The following is a 13725-nucleotide window of genomic DNA, read 5'->3' as shown; positions in this document are numbered from 1 at the left end:
CGCGCGGGAGGGCCGGCCGGCGGGCGGGCGCGCGCGCGGGCGGGAGGGCCGGCTCGCGCCGTTGCTATGGGAGGGCCCCGGCTGGGCGACGCCCCGCCTTCCCTCACTTGTCCCCCCACCCCCCGCCCCCTACGGCCCCCGCTCCGTCAGTCAGTCAGTCCGTCAGTCAGTCCGTCAGGTTCCGGGCCGGACCCGCCCTTATCGTCCCCTCTGTCCCCCTCACCTGCTTAGGGAGGAAGGGGAGAAGAGCGAGGCGGGGTGGGGCGGGCGCTCGGTCACCTGCCTGTCAATCAATCAGAGGCGGCCGGGGTGTGTGTGTGTGTGTGTGTGTGTGTGTGTGTGTGTGAGGGGGGCTCGGTCACCTGCCTGTCAGTCTGAGGCGGCCGGTGTGTGTGTGTGTGAGGGGCTTGGTCACCTGCCTGTCAGTCAGAGGCGGCCGGGGTGTGTGTGTGTGTGTGTGTGAGGGGGGCTCAGTCACCTGCCTGTCAGTCAGAGGCGGCCGGTGTGTGTGTGTGGGGGGGGGGGGGGGGGGGGGGCTCGGTCACCTGCCTGTCAGTCTGAGGTGGCCGGTGTGTGTGTGTGTGGGGGGGGGCTCGGTCATCTGTCTGTCAGAGGCGGGTGTGTGCGTGTGTGTGTGTGTTGGGGGGCTCGGTCACCTGCCTGTCAGAGGCGGCCGGTGTGTGTGTGAGGGGGACTCGGTCACCTGCCTGTCAGTCTGAGGTGGCTGGTGTGTGTGTGTGTTGGGGGGCTCGGTCACCTGCCTGTCAGTCTGAGGCAGCCGGTGTGTGTGTGTGTGTGTGTGTGTGTGTGTGTGTGTGTGTGTGTGTTGGGGGGCTCAGTCACCTGCCTGTCAGTCTGAGGCGGCTGGTGTGTGTGTGTGTGTGTGTGTGTGTGTGTTGGGGGGCTTGGTCACCTGCCTGTCAGTCAGAGGCAGCCCGTGTGTGTGTGTTGGGGGGGCTCGGTCACCTGCCTGTCAGTCAGAGGCGGTGTGTGTGTGTGTGTGTTGGGGAGGGTTCGGTCACCTGCCTGTCAGTCAGAGGTGGCCGGTGTGTGTGTGTGTGTGTGTGAGGGGGGCTCGGTCACCTGCCTGTCAGTCTGAGGTGGCCGTGGTGTGTGTGTGTGTTGGGGGGGGGCTCGGTCATCTGTCTGTCAGAGGCGGGCGTGTGCGTGTGTGTGTGTTGGGGGGCTCGGTCACCTGCCTGTCAGAGGCGGCCGGTGTGTGTGTGAGGGGGACTCGGTCACCTGCCTATCAGTCTGAGGTGGCTGGTGTGTGTGTGTGTTGGGGGGCTCGGTCACCTGCCTATCAGTCTGAGGCAGCCGGTGTGTGTGTGTGTGTGTGTGTGTGTGTTGGGGGGCTCAGTCACCTGCCTGTCAGTCTGAGGCGGCTGGTGTGTGTGTGTGTGTGTGTGTGTGTGTGTGTTGGGGGGGCTTGGTCACCTGCCTGTCAGTCAGAGGCAGCCCGTGTGTGTGTGTTGGGGGGGCTCGGTCACCTGCCTGTCAGTCAGAGGCGGTGTGTGTGTGTGTGTGTGTGTGTGTGTGTGTGTGTGTGTGTGTTGGGGGGGCTCGGTCACCTGCCTGTCAGTCAGAGGCGGCGTGTGTGTGTGTGTGTGTGTGTTGGGGGGGCTCGGTCACCTGCCTGTCAGTCATAGGCGGCGTGTGTGTGTGTGTGTGTGTGTGTGTGTGTGTGTGTGTGTGTGTGTGTTGGGGGGCTCGGTCACCTGCCTGTCAGTCATAGGCGACTGGTGTGTGTGTTGGGGGGCTCGGTCACCTGCCTGTCAGTCAGTGGCGGCCGGTGTATGTGTTGGGGGCTTGGTCACCTGCCTGTCAGTCAGAGGCAGCCGGTGTGTGTGTGTGTTGGGGGGGCTCCGTCACCTGCCTGTCAGTCAGAGGCGGCCGGTGTGTAATAGTAATAATAATGATGATGGCATTTGTTAAGAGCTTACTATGTGCAAAGCACGGTTCTAAACGCTGTGGGGGGATACAAGGTGATCAGGATGCCCCCCGTGGGGCTCACAGTCTTCATCCCCATTTTCCAGATGAGGTAGCCCAAGGTCACACAGCAGACAAGTGGCAGAGTCGGGATTAGAACCCGTGACCTCTGACTCCCAAGCCCGGGCTCTTTCCACTGAGCCACGCTGCTGTGCGGGGTTGGGGGGGCTCGGTCATCTGCCTTAGACTGTGAGCCCACCGTTGGGTAGGGACTGTCTCTATCTGTTGCCAACTTGGACTTCCCAAGCGCTTAGTACAGTGCTCTGCACACAGTAAGCGCTCAATAAATACGACTGATTGATTGACTGCCTGTCAGTCAGAGGCGGGCGGTGCGTGCTGTCAATCAGGCGACCCCCCCCCCCCCAGCACTAGGTGTAGACCACGAGGAGGGGGGTGTGGTCACGTGACCCAAAAGCCCGTGGCCCGGGTTGTTGCCCTTATATGGAAGTAGTTACCTGGCCCAGGTGTGCCCCGTCGGCCAGTCAACGGGGCCTGGTTGGAAGGGGGTGGGAGGAGACAGGATAGGGAACAAAGAGGAAAATGGGCTTGGGAGAGAGGAGATGGGAAAGGAGGAGGGACAACGGGGAATGAGCAGGGAGAATGGACGGGGCACGCTATCCTAGGAGCAACTGGAGGAGGAGGGGTAAAGGAGGAATGCAGGAGGGGAGAGAAAGAAGAGAAACCCTCATTTTTACCTACTTTGGTGCGATCACCGCCATCCGCTCCCGATTGGTTCACTTCACCCTATTTGCATCGCGTGTCGAGGACGGCTCTGCGCTTTTTTTCTTCCCCCCTCCCGGCGGGGCACGCTGATATGTGAGTCACACTGATTTCAGGTTTTGGAAACGAGTGATTTACCTTTGAACGAGTCAGGAGGAGTAATGTCTATTCAGAGGGGTGTGCCTGCGAAACGGTTTGAGTAAAAGTTTTCTTTGGATCATGACCGCGCCGTTTCTTGGGGCTGTATCGGAAATACTCTGCCCCAGAACTGATTAAAAACTTTTGGAGTTTTCTGGAGTGTATTTGTGGAGGGCGAAGGAAGGAGATGAATTGGATATCTGCAACTGAGGTTTAACTTCACCTGTTAGAATTATAGTTAATTTGGACCATAAGTGTGCATATCCTGGCCCATGTATTAAAAGCGTTGTGATTCTTTGGTGTATTATCTATGGCAACATATAACAAACAGTATTTCAGTTGATGGCGTTGAACCAAAAGAATCTCACCACGCATATAAATCCTGTTTTGGCAAGCACTCAAGAGGACATTACGTTCCTTTCACCCTTCTCCACTGCCTTGCTGCTCTTTAGATTTCAATCTGCTACAATAGGAGGGTAAAGGCCCAGTGGAGGAGAAAAAAAAACTTGGTTAGTAGAGAACCCTTCTTGCACAGGTCGTTCTTTAACCACATAAGTAGACAAGTCCCTTTCACCCTTCTCCACTGCCTTGCTGCTCTTTAGATTTTAATCTACGGTAGGAGGGTAAAGGCCCAGTGAAAAAAAAAAACTTGGTTAGTAGAGAACCCTTCTTGCACAGGTCGTTCTTTAACCACGTAGGAAAGTAGCCAGACTGCAAAAAAGAAAAAAAAAATACACCATCCCATGTCCCAAGGAAGCCTTTAGGCCCAGTTTATTTAATTTGAGTTTCACTCTGATTCATACCATGGGTTTAATCATAGTCATTGTTTCATATAGGTAGAAAGGACCAGGAATCGTTACTATACCTCATATTTTTTAGCCCTTTTGTATGTTTTTGATCATTGGTATTCACTGAGAACAGAGCATAGCATAAACCCTTGGTGGAGCATAACGGAAGCCAAAAGACACATTCTCAGCCCTCAAGAATTTTACAGTTGTAATGGGGGAGACAGGAAGACTGAAATTCCTCACAAGCATTGGGAGCAAGAGGAAGAACAAGGATAAAATGCGTATTAAGCTGAAAATATCAGGATCAAATATTTGAATAATTGAATATGTGTATATATAATATATATACACACACTCACAGCCTATGTGCAGAGGAAGGACATAAAAACATACTTTGATATAGCCTGGTTATGTTCCCTGAAAATGTTCCTCTATAGTGGACTGCTATATCATGAGGTGCATTTTTCCTGTATACTAACATATAGCTAGTTCTGAGCCCCAACATGATGACCTTCACTAGTGGTAAGTAAAAGTTGTAATGCAACCTCTTCTCCTCCATGTTTCTTAGAGGCTTTCCTCCCCTCTAACCTTGTATCCCAGATGTGGCCCTTGCCTACCCAGACTCCCTAGTTTTCTTGCTTTCCCTTCCAATGTCGTTATTTGTTTTCCAATTTACGATCCATGCAGCACCCTGCTCAAGCCACACACACTGACTGCAGCAAAAGGGGAGCAAGAAAATGTTACTGAAGTATGGCTGGGACCATCCTGATGTCTCCTTGCCTGGACTCTGATTCTACCTCAGGCATTCATTCATTCGTATTGAGCACTTACTGTGTGCAGAGCACTGTACTAAGCACTTGGGAAGTACAAGTCAGCAACATATAGAGACGGTCCCTACCCAACAATGGGCTCACAGTCTAGAAGAGGGAGACAATTCACCCCACCGCCACCTCGCCTTCCTCTTTGAGTCCCTGGCAGAGCCCATCTCTGCCCTCAGCCAAACAGCTGATCCCTTTGCTAGGGAGACCCACTAGGGTGTCCATCTGTGAAATCCACAACCCCAGAACCACTCACATCAGCCTATGGAGAGGCTCCATAGGGTCATTGGCCTTGTCAGGCCAAGGACTGGAGCCCTTTGGGAGTTGGGGGAGAGGGGATGCTGAGACCTTTGAGGAGCACAGGTGCCCTCAGTCAGGGGGTATAAGACTGGAGTTGAACTGAGAAAAGTGAGAGAGGGGCACCTGGGTCAGACCAATCCGGCTCCCTGCCACCTGGGACAAGGAGGAAGAGCTGGGAGCCAGATGTCTGTCCACTGGGAGGGTCGCAGCCTGGACCCCGGTAACATTTTCTTGCTCTCCTCCCAAGGGTAGTGCATGGCTTGAACATGGGCCTGCATCAGTCACTCGCTTAAAAAAATAAAATACTGCAGTGGGAAAAGGCAGTAGTAGGGGAGAGCCAACTTCCCAGTTGGGAGAGGTGAGGAAAATTGTTTAGACCAGGAGAGAGTGAGAACAGAGTGGTGTGAGGGGGTGGGGGGAGGAGGAGGCAGGGTGAAAAATGATGTACCAGAATGATTGGATATAACTTGGGGCAGGACTTAGTTACTGGAGTGTGTCAGCAATTAGTACATAAATGTACCCAGGGTGCGTGTACTGTGGGGTGCCTGTAACATGGGGTGCACCTGTGCATAAATAATTGCAAAGCTGTTGGCATTACTTGGGGTGTTGGAGAATTAATCAGGTAAGAAAGAATAGGCAGGATTAAGCATTTACATAGGAGCACTAAAAGGAAAAGGTCAGGTCTATCACTGGAATTGTGGACTTCAGGAACAGGGAGGATTATGGTGTTTTTGACAGATGAGAAGTTTTGTTTGAAATGTACCGAGTTTGAAGTACCAATCAGTGGGATTTATTGAGCACTTACTGTGTGCAGAGCACTGTACTAAGCACTTGGGAGAGTACAGTACAACAGAATTGGTAGACATGTTCCCTGCCCACGAGGAGTTTACAGTCTAGAAATGAGTCAGTGATGTCTAAGGTGGTGAGAGGTTGTGGAAGATAATAATAATAATGGTATTTGTTAAGCGCTTACTATGTGTCAAGCACTGTTCTAAGCACTGAAGATGACAGCGGTTACCTTGGCGGTACTGACTACAAGGAGACCCTCTAATTGGGACCCTTGGAGAATGTCTGGTCTGATTGGAGTGAAGTGGGTGGAAACCTAATTGTAATCAATCAGTGGTATTTGAGAACTTACTGTGTACTAAATCTTTGAGGAAGTACAATACAATAGAGTTGATAGATATGATCACTGCCCACAAGGAGCTTTCAGTCCAGAGTGAGAGATGGGACTTAAATTATAAATAAAGAAAATGGTAGAGTAAAAGGATGTGTATATAAATGCCAGGGGGCTGGGACTGGTATCGGGGTACACACCCATGAGCAGAGATGAGACAGAGTGGATCAAAAAGAGTTTGTGGATTGTAAGTGAAACGTTGCTGATGTATCCAACCTCTTGAGAGAGTTTGAGCAGAAATGTATCTTTTGCAAAAATGAATCAATATGCAGTACTTATTCTTATCATTTGTTAATGTGTTCTTATTTGAGTGTGCTCTTGTCCTATCTCCCCCAATAGAATATAAATTCCTGAGTAGTAGAAATTGTACTTTTTTTTTGTAACCTTGCACAGGTCTTTTTCTAGTACGCTTGGATTTTCCAAAATACAACTGACTGTCTTAGCATCCCTATTTTTACCCTCATAGGTTGTTATAGGTGTCTGGCTCATCTGTTAAGTGGGTTCCTTCTAAGATGTGAGAGAGAATTTGAGAAAGGCAATAAAAAGATAAGGACAGGAGGAGATTCAGAAGGGAATGGAAGGAAATTTAAGTAGTGCTAGGAGACCCTTTCCTCCATTTGCCACCTGGGACAGACTCCAAGCCAGAGTCCTGAAAGACAATGACCAGAATAGCAGTCAGTCACCCACAGCCCTCACATATGTATATTTTATGTGTTCCTCCTGTGTCTAGAACATCTCTACATGGAGTTCATTCATTCATTCGTATTTATTGAGTGCTTACTGTGTGCAGAGCACTGTACTAAGTGCTTGGAAAGTACAATTTGGCAACAGAGACGATCCCTACCCAACAGTGGGATCCCAGCTTGATAAGTCTGAAACTCTTCCCACAAGGGGCTGTACTGGTCATCTGTGGTGGTTGAGAGGTGAAGGATACTCTGAACATTTGGCTGTCCCCCTCTGATTATGGATCATCTTTTTTTATGATATTTGTTAAGTGCTTACTATGTACCAGGCACTGTACTAAGTACTAGGGGTAGGTATAATAATGATGGCATTTGTTAAGCGCTTACTATGTGCAAAGCACTGTTCTAAATGCTGGGGAGGATACAAGGTGAACAGGTTGTCCCACGTGGGGCTCACAGTCTTAATTCCCATTTTACAGACTAGGTAACTAGGGCACAGAGAAGCTAAGTGACTTACACAGGGTCCCACAGCTGACAATTGGCAGAGCCGGGATTTGAACCCATGACTTCTGACTCCCAAGCCCGGGCTCTTTCCACTGAGCCACAATTAATCAGATTCAGTCTGCCTCACTTAAGGCTCACAGTCAATCCCCCTTTTACAGATGAGGTAACTGAGGCACAGAGAAGTGAAGTGACTTGCCCAAGCTCACACAGTAGACAAGTGGCGGAGCTGGAATTAGAACCCAGGTCCTTCTGATTTCCAGGCCTGTGCTCTATCCACTAGGCTACGTGGCTTCCATCTAACTTGGGTATCCCTACTAGTAGAAGTGCTTCCATCAGCTGAACTTTGAGCTTCCTTGGAGCTCTGTATGGGGGTGTCCACTACCACCCTGCAGTGATCTACAACAGAGTCTCCCTCCCACCTACTCCTCCAAAGCCTAGTAAATTGGTGTGCCATCAGATGAAACAGCCAGAAAACAGTTGGGCTAAATTCACATTGGAGTAATAGGTTTCCTGCAGCATTGTACATAGACATCCACCCCCGACTCAATACAGTAAAAAAACTTGATAGAGAACTTGGTAATAATAATAATGATTGCATTTATTAAGCGCTTGCTGTGTGCAAAGCACTGTTCTAAGTGCTGGGGCAGTTACAAGGTGATCAGGTTGTCCCATGGGCTCACAGTCTTAATCCCCATTTTACAGATGAGGTAACTGAGGCACAGAGAAGTTAAGTGACTTGCCCAAAGTCACACAGTTGGCAGAGCCGGAATTTGAACCCATGACCTCTGACTCCAAAGCCTGTGCTCTTTCCACTGAGCCATGCTGCTTCTTGGTAGGATGTGAAAGGATATTAAGATCACCTCGAGCAAATAGATAAGACAAACACAGCTAATGCAAGCAGTGGCAAAAAGAGATGATTGTATTGGACAAAGCCCGTTTTGTTCTCGTGCTCCAGATGCTGTACATACAGTCCCCAAATGGGACTGGAACCGTGTCCAGTCTGCTTATACTCTGTCTACCCCAGCACTTAGTACGGTGGTTGGCACATAGTAAACGCTCAATAAATACCCCTGTATTTACATCTACACACGAGTGCTGGTGAAGGTGTATAGAAGTTCTTGAGCGTCCCCGTAGTTGAATTAGTCTCTCTCAACAGAGAGTGGGAGTCTCCCATGCAGATGGATGTTTCTGCCGACGTTGCCCTAAAAGCCAGCCCCCAACCTGCAGGGCCAAGTTGAATAGCCAAGTAGCTGCTGACACTCGCCCCCTGAACCTGCTCACACTTGTTGGTCGCCCTCTCTCGCTGTTCACCGTGGAGCCTCCCATCACCTTCTGCAGCCTACAGTCTTCTCACTTGGCTTTTGGCAGGGGAATTAGCAAGTGGCAGCAGCCTCCTGGCCCTTGGGCCAGGGCCCAAGTGGCACCTATCTATATGCTTTGTTTTGTTGTCTGTCTCCCCCTTCTAGACTGTGAGCCCGTTGTTGTGTAGGGACCGTCTCTATCTGTTGCCAACTTGTACTTCCCAAGCGCTTAGTACAGTGCTCTGCACACAGTAAGTGCTCAATAAATACGATTGAATGAATGAAAGAATGGTGTGGAGGAGGTGTGAGGGGAGCAGGTTCTCCCCTATCCCTGTATAGCCTCCTCTTCCCTTCTCCTACTATTTCACCCCTCTTCCTTCCATCATTTCCCCTTTGTCTTCTTTCCCTTCTGTATTTTTCCCTTTCCCCCCCCCTTCTCCTCTTTCCCCACCCCCCTCCCCTCCATCTCATCCAAGACTCCTCTATTGGAGGGAAACATGAGAGACAGAAAAGCCAACTCACAGGCTCACATGACTCTTCTGGTATTTTTCCTCTGATTTTTTCCTCTGATTTTTCCTCTAATAGAAAATGTTGTTTGTGTTTTTAAACCGCGCCAAAAGCGTGAGCGGCTTTTTCCATAGGTGTACTTTCTGCTTGCTTTTTCTGTTGCTAGGGAGAAAATGTTGCTTGGCTCTTCTCCCCAGAAAGAAAACAGCTGTGACATGAACCCAGGGAGTAGGCCCTGTGCTAAGGAGTCTGACTTCAGGTAGCCCCCCAAGTGGTTTTTCCATCCTACACTCTAGCCAACTCAGGGGCCAATTCTAATCTAATCGGCAGTGGTTATTCAGTCCCTTTGTCCCTCTTTCCTCCCCCTGCTTTTCTCTGGATCATTTTGCTGCTCATTAGCATTTGCATCACAGGGTAAACTGGGGCGGGGAAGGCTTCTGACAGCCCAACAGAAATCACTTCATGATGAAATATGTGCTCTGCATTGGTAGTTTGTGGATTTGTCTGCCAGTTTAAATGAGCCCTTCTCTCCCACTTTTGAGTTCTCAGGCTTTCCACTTCTTTCCAATCATTAGTATTTGTTGGGTACCTACTGTATTAAGTTCTTGGGAGAGTCCAGTAGAACTAGAAGACATGATCCCTTCCCTCCAGGAGCCTACAATCCACTGGGGGAGATAGCTGGGAAAATCAATTAGATAGGAGAAAGTAATAGAGTAGAATGCTAGGGAGTTGTGAAGTGGCAGTTGGGGGATTTAAGGTGGGGAGAATAGTAATACATTGGTGAAGATCTCCTGTTTGTGCTTTAACTTACCTTTCTTTTCCCTCAAGTCCCAAACCAGTCAGTCAATTGTATTTATTGAGTGCTTACTGTGTGCAGAGCACTGTACTAAGAGCTTGGGAGAGTTCAGTCTACAATAGATGGTAGACGTGTTCCCTGCCCACAAGGAGCTTACACTTTAGAGTGGGGGATGGAATTTTTATATATACATACACACACACACATAAATTGTGGATATGTACATTAAGTGCAGTGGAGCTGAAAGTGGGGCGAATAAAGGGTACAAATCCAAGGGCAAGGGAGAGGGAGTAGAGAAAATGAGGGCTTAGTTGGGGAAGGCCTCTTGGAGGAGATGTGATTTTAATAAGGTTTTGAAGGTGGAGGGAGTGATGGTCTGCTGGATGTGAAAGGGGAGGGGGGACGTGGCGAAGCATCAGTGGCCAGATAGACGAGATCAAAGTCTAGTGAGTAGATTGACATTAGAGAAGGGACGTGAACGTGCTGGGTTATAGAACACCTTGAGCCAGCCCCTCCTGACAATAGGTCGTCAGCCAGCTGTTGGTTTGCCAGTTTGATTTGGTTGAGGTTCACCTTTGATCTGGGGAGTCACCTACCTCCCGACCCAAGAGTAAGAGGAGGGGTTCTGGATGATACCTGAAAACCTGCCAACAGGTGGGACTCCAGTAGTACGTGGATACTGGAGAGTGGGTCCTGAATGCTTTTTGAGGGTGTGAGCTCATTGTGGGCAGGGAATGTGTCTACCAATTCTGTTGTGTTGTATCCTCCCGATGCTCAGCTCCCGATGCTCAGTACAGTGCTAAGAACAGATTAATTTAACGGGGAGATTTTAAGCAAGGTGAGGTAGCAAGCCAGACCCTTGGCTACAAGAAAATAAGCATCCATATGTCTGCAGGCTAAAGCGTGGATTGCCTGGATTACTTACACTACACCTAAAAAGGAGCTAGAGCCCCAGTTGAGATTTTAGCTAGCAAAATTGCCCTTTGTAACTGTTAATCACAGAAGAGGAATATATCGGGAGGTTTCAGGTGTGATTTGGAGCAGCAACAGACTAAGTGTATGGCAGAATTGAGGTTAAAATAAAAAACACCGGAATTTTAATCATTTAGTCCGAATACTGTAAAACTTTACCTTCTAATCAGGTTGATAGGAGCCAGGTGATTCCAAAGTGCACAAAGGCTGGGTAACTGGCAGTAATCCTTATTGTTCCTGTTTTTGCTAGCAAACTCAGGGCATTTAAAATGGCGTTTGATCCTCTCCCTGTGAGCTTCCGTAGCTGGAGGTAGAAGGAGTCACTGTTCATTTATATTAGCCTTTTCATGTGGAAAACTCTCTCTCCCACCCTCTGAACTAGTGAGTCACTTCCTTTAAAATCAAGTATTAAAAGCCTTCTTTTCCTCCAACTCAAAACTTACTCATCATAAAGAGCTTTGAGATACTCTTGGATGTTGCCACATGCAGCCATGCTGTGTTGCAAGAAATACTTTGAATATATACTTTGGAACAGGCAGAAAAATTTTCTCAAAGTTTCAAAGTGTGTTTTTGCAAACTTCCAAGAGGATCTCTAAGATGCTGGGTTCATCGTTCCCCTATTTATCGTGTAAACTCTAGGGAAAAATGTTATTAAAAGGTGCAGTTGGCAAATTTGCAGGACTATTTTGTGACTCGTGGAGGCTTCTGAAGTGACGCATATTGTTTCAGGACTCTCCATACTACGAGTCACTCAGTAAAGCACACAGTTTTGTTCAAGGACTAGGAGACTAAGCTCTAATAATGGATTACATTTTGTCTCCATTTTAATTATTCTATATTTAGCTGACCTTCATATTTGAAGATGACCTTACAGAATGTGAAGTCCTCCCTCCGTGAAAAGAGCCATGGAGAATCAACACACTTTCCATCCTTGTTTACGAGGAAGGGCAGATCCTGGTTTTACTAGTGGGCTTGCCCTATGCCAGGCCCGTTTCTATTTTTGACTCTGTCTCCTTACATCCCTGTTTTGATCAAGTCTTTGCCCTAGGAGAACATCATGTCTTCTGATTTCTACCCGGCAGGCTGGTAGTCAGGGAAGTAGCATGGCCTAGGGGGAAGAACACGGACTTGGGTTCTAATCCTGGCTCTGCCACTTGTCTGCAGAGCCAAGTCACTTAGGCAAGTCACTTAACTTCTCTGGGTCTCAGTTACCTCATCTGTAAAATGGAGATTAAAATGGTGAGCCCTATGTGGGACAGGGATGGTGTTCAGCCTGATTAACTTCTATTTTAGACTGGGAGCCCGTTGTTGGGTACGGATCGTCTCTATCTATTGCCAAATTGTACTTTCCAAATGCTTAGTACAGTGCTCTGCACACAGTAAGCGCTCAATAAAGGCGATTAAATGAATCTACCCCGGCACTTAGTACAGTGCCTAGCACATAGTAAACACTTAATAAGTACTATTAAGAAAGTCATTGGTTTCACTCAGTTGTGTTAAATGAGCAGCTACTGGGTGCAGAGCACTGTATTAAGCACTGGGAAAGAATACAATAAAGGGTGAACAAGACTTGGTTCCTGTAAGGATGGTGGGAGGTGGCTGACTGTTACAAGAGGAAAGATTGACTATATAAAGATACAGGACAGGGACTGTGTCCAACCTAATTCACTTGTATCTACCCCAGCACTTAGAACCGTGTTTGACGCTTGGTGTGTAACAAATACCACTAAAAAAAGCTTAAGAACATCAGAATGATGATTGACGCAACGTGCTAGGTTGTATTGTTTGAGGTTATGCTCTTCGATGTGTCTTGAAAACTGAAAATTTTGCATTCGTGTATTGTTTGTGTCCTATGTCGCGGTCGTTTGGTTGTCCTGCCGTCATCCAGTCTTCTCCCATGCCCCACCCAGCAGAGTGGTACTGCCTTGAACTTGGCTTGGATGCTGGTGAACTAACTGTCCCGGGACTTTGCTGGGGGACATCTTGGCTGCCATTGGTTGTTGAGTGCCCTTCGAGGTGATGCTGATTAGCTCCTTGCGGGCAGGGAATGTGTCTACCAACTCCATCGTGTTGTACTCTCCCAAGCGCTCAGTACAGTGCTCTGTACACAGTAAGCATTCAGCAAATACCATTGATTGATTGAAACCGCTCCAGGAGCTCAATCTTTTGTAGGAGGTGCAGGCCTCACAGCCAGATGGAAGGCTGGTTATCCCAGCTGGGTATGTAACTTCATGTCCTCCTCTTGCCACACACAGTCAACTGGAGCAGTCTTCTGAAGGCCGTGTTGATTTTAAGATCCAGAGGAAAAGGAGGGGAGGAAAAATCTCTTTTATATATTTGAGGATTTCTTTTCTTCTTGAGCTCTCTGGGTAGCTAACCTCCAGAACACAGTGAGCGACATTCCTTCTCTAGTGTAGTGGGTAGAGCATGGGCCTGAGAGTTAGGAGGTCATCGGTTCTAACCATGGCTACACCACTTGTCTGCTGTGAGGCCTGGGGTAAGTCTATGCCTCAGTTACCTCATATGTAAAATGGGGATTGAGACTGTGATCCTCATCTTAAGTGCTTAGTACAGTGCTGTGCACACAGTAAGCGCTCAATAAATACGATTGAATGAATGAATATGGGACAGGGACTGTGTCCAATCCAATTTGCTTGTATCTACCCTAGAGGTTAGTAGAGTGCCTGGCACATAGTAAGTGCTTAATCAATCAATCAATCAATCAATTGTATTTATTGAGTGCTTACTGTGTGCAGAGCACTGTACTTAGCGCTTGGGAAGTACAAGTTGGCAACATATAGAGACAGTCTCTACCCAACAGTGGGCTCACAGTCTAGAAGAGTGGGCTCGCAGTCTAGAAGAATGGGCTCATTAACAAATACCACTATTGTTATGATTAATAATAATAATAAAGCAAAACATTCCTTTGGGTAGGGATCTTTAATCAGTTTGGTTTGGGGCTTTTATGTGGTCTGAATCTCTTATGCCAATTAAAGTCAACAGATTTGGGGGGTTTTTTAAACCCGCAACCA

This window comes from Tachyglossus aculeatus, chromosome 9, assembly GCF_015852505.1.
Source record: "Tachyglossus aculeatus isolate mTacAcu1 chromosome 9, mTacAcu1.pri, whole genome shotgun sequence".
Classification (NCBI taxonomy): domain Eukaryota; kingdom Metazoa; phylum Chordata; class Mammalia; order Monotremata; family Tachyglossidae; genus Tachyglossus; species Tachyglossus aculeatus.
Note: the sequence above shows the minus strand (reverse complement) of the source record.